The sequence below is a fragment of the Olea europaea genome, chromosome 7, assembly GCF_002742605.1.
Source record: "Olea europaea var. sylvestris chromosome 7, O_europaea_v1, whole genome shotgun sequence".
Taxonomy (NCBI): domain Eukaryota; kingdom Viridiplantae; phylum Streptophyta; class Magnoliopsida; order Lamiales; family Oleaceae; genus Olea; species Olea europaea.
Genome location: NC_036243.1, coordinates 15,284,929 through 15,288,902, shown reverse-complemented (window position 1 = coordinate 15,288,902; position 3,974 = coordinate 15,284,929).

Sequence of the window (3,974 nt, the reverse complement as noted above, 5' to 3'; positions counted from 1 at the left end):
GATTCTTGTGCCCATATTTAGAAAACTCAAAGATGAATGGATCAGTATTTTTAATTCTTAAATAGATGTCTATAGAGTTAGAAATAATGTTTTGAAGATGACCCAGAAACTGCCCGGATTCTGCCTTTTTTTTTTTATCATTCAAGAAAAAGGTTGATAAAAATGTCTCTTAACATAACATGGAAGATATAATTACATAATTTACTTCCGGTACCATAGTAGATCATGTCTTATACAAGTTTTTATACAACACCATAAGAAAAACATTTGGAGAGCAGTCGAACAAACATGCAAAAACAAAACTTCGATGCAAAATAACCTTCGTCCTTAATCCATCATCGATTATGCCGACTGACTTCCACCAACTTCACATCTATGGATCTGAAAATTTAGTATAGGATACTATGAGTATAAAGAATACTCAGTAAGATACCATGCTTGGATTTAACATGTTAATATTACACAAAAGAATGCAATCAAACACATACTTGCACATTCCGGCTTGCGGGTGCTCTTCGGACTTGTCCTAAGGCATATATATCTAACTTTGTGGACTTGTCCACGTCTTTCATATTATGGTTTTCATGCATAACTTAAGCATAAATATTACCATGAAATCCTACCACTTAAGCATAGAAAATATCTTACAATAAAATTTGAAGAAATCTTGGTTGAAAAATGGATTGAAAATGCTAGACTTTTATCCTTTCTTCTTCACGTCAATTCCTTTCCAAAAACAAGTGATATCCTGATTTTTTTTTTCTTGCAAAGTAACTAATTGGCAGTAACATGTCTTATTTAAATGTAAAAGGAGTAAAGGTGACTCTTAAACCATTGCCTACACGTGTGTTGCATGAATGCATTTCATAATCTTAACTTAACACCTCATGCTTAAGTTTAACACCTCAAACTTGCCTTAGCCACCTCCTACTTGCTTATTACTACAAAGATAACATTTATTCTCGGTCAAGTAGGAAAAAATCTTTAGTAACTAGGTGTAAAATTTGATGTTTAATCCCAAATATTAAATTTTGAAAAGTTTAATTGCTATCCTAAAAATTAAATGAGCAAATTAAACGTGCATAAAATTTCGGAGTATTACATTAGGTCTGATCGTGGTGGTGAGTACTACGGCAGATATGACGGTCCAGGTGAACAATGTCCGAGACCATTTGCTAAATACCTAGAGGAATGTGGAATCGTCCCACAATACACCATGTCAGGATCGCCTAGCATGAATGGTGTAGCTGAAAGACGAAACAGAACTCTTAAGGACATGGTAAGGAGTATGATTAGTCATTCCACCTTACCAAAATCACTCTGGGGAGAAGCATTAAAGACTGCAGCTTATATTTTGAACAGAGTACCAACTAAGGTTGCTGCTAAAACACCTTATGAACTTTGGACAGGCAGAAAGCCTAGTTTAAAGCATTTTCACATTTGGGGGTGTCCAGCTGAGGCTAGACCTTATAGGCCACATGAAAAGAAATTGGACTCCAAAACAATTAGCAGCTATTTTATTGGTTATTCTGAGCGATCCAGGGGCTATAAATTTTATGATCCCACACTTAAGTCAATTTTTGAAACGGGAACCGCAACATTTTTGAGGATGTTGAGTTTGGGGGGAGAAATAAGGTTAGAGACATTGTCTTTGAGGAAGAAGTTGAGGAAGGATCGGTTTCGATTCCTACTATTGCTTTTGACAATGTACAGGTTTCTATACCTGTTGTTGATCAAGAAACATATCGAGAACCTCAACCAGACAATGTTGAAGTACCTCCCATCCAAAATGAGGTAATTATTCCAGAAATACAAACTCAACAACCTCAAGAGCCAATACCATTAAGGAGATCCACGAGAGAGAGGAAAAGTACTATTTCAGATGATTTCATAGTATTTCTCCAAGAACATGAAGAAAATAATGGAATGGTGGGAGATGATCCAATCAATTTCCATCAGGCCATGCAGGGTTCTAACTCTCAAAAGTGGATTGATGCCATGAATGAGGAGTATAAGTCTATGCAAGACAATAAAGTTTGGGATCTTGTCCCATTACCTGAAGGTGTGAAGCCCATTGGTTGTAAATGGATTTTTAAAACCAAGAGGGATTCAAATGGTAATGTGGAAAGATATAAGGCTCGTCTTGTGGCTAAAGGCTTTACCCAAAAGGAAGGTATTGACTTCAAAGAGACTTTCTCTCCAGTTTCAACGAAAGACTCTTTAAGGACAATTATGGCACTTGTTGCGCACTTTGACCTTGAGTTACATCAGATGGATGTCAAGACGGCGTTTCTCAATGGCGACATTGATGAGACAATCTATATGGTGCAACCAGAAAACTTTGTGTCAGGAGACTCGAAGAACATGGTTTGCAAATTAAAGAAATCCATCTATGGGCTCAAGCAAGCTTCCCGTCAATGGTATCACAAATTTCATCAGGTCATTATCTCATTTGGTTTTGAGATAAATGTCGTTGATGATTGTGTGTATCACAAGTTTAGTGGGAGTAAGCATATTTTCCTGATTTTGTATGTTGATGACATACTGCTTGCGACTAACGATATAGGCATGTTGCACGAAACCAAGAGATTTTTATCAAAGAATTTTGAGATGAAAGATCTTGGTGACGCCTCTTTTGTATTAGGGATTCAGATACATCGGGATCGTTCTCGAGGTATTCTTGGATTGTCGCAAAAGAGCTATATCGATAAAGTACTTAAGAGGTTTGGCATGCAAGACTGTAAACCAGGTGACACCCCTTTCGCTAAGGGAGACAAATTTAGTCTCAAACAGTGCCCACAAAATGACCTTGAAGCTAAGGAAATGCAGAAGATTCCCTATGCATCAGCTATTGGGAGTCTAATGTATGCTCAAGTATGTACACGCCCAGACATAGCATTTATTGTTGGAATGCTAGGCAGATATTTAAGCAACCCTGGGATGGATCATTGGAAGGCAGCCAAAAGGGTTATGAGGTATCTAAAGAGAACAAAGGATTATATGCTCACATATAGCAGATCAGATCAGTTAGAGATCATAGGGTACTCCGATTCTGATTTTGCTGGATGCCAAGATAGTAGAAGATCCATATCAGGTTATATTTATCTGCTAGCTGGAGGAGCTATTTCCTGGAAAAGTACCAAGCAGACACTCATAGCTTCTTCTACCATGGCAGCAGAGTTTGTAGCATGCTATGAGGCATCTAATCATGGAATATGGCTGCAAAATTTTGTCACTGGACTGCGCATTCTGAATGGCATAGAAAGACCACTAAAGTTGTATTGTGACAACAACTCAGCAGTTCTATATTCTAACAACAACAAAAGCTCATCTAAATCAAAACATATTGACATTAAATTCCTGGTTGTGAAGGAAAGAGTACAGAGTGGACAGATTTTTATAGAGCACATTGGAACAAACTCCATGATTGCGAATCCGCTTACTAAGGGATTACCACCCAAAGTCTTTCATGAGCACACCGCTCATATGGGTGTTGTACTTTTTGAGAATATCATGTTTTAGTGGGAGTTTGTGTTCTTATTGCTTTATATATTTTTAGTTCTTTGAACACATTTATGTATTTGGATATTTTCTGTACAGAAATGAAGTATTCAGTTCATTCCACTCTGTTATTATGTTCAGTACTGATCTCACTTAAGAAATAAGGTTGGACCAGTTGGAAATAGACATGTTCGGATCACATAACATGTAATTTCCATGCTACACTCTCATAATTGATCTATGTCATTTGGTTGTATGGGTGTACGTGACCATTGATGGATTTAGTCACGCTAAATGTGACGAAAATCGCTTTGATCCTACATCGATGTAACTAATGGACGAGATTGTTTGGAAATACCTTTAATAACTATAGCACAATTTTGAGCTCATAAGTCTGTACACATTTATAATGTAACATGTTTGGCCCACTGGGAGATTGTTGGAAAAAATTCCAACTTTGGGGCCACACATGT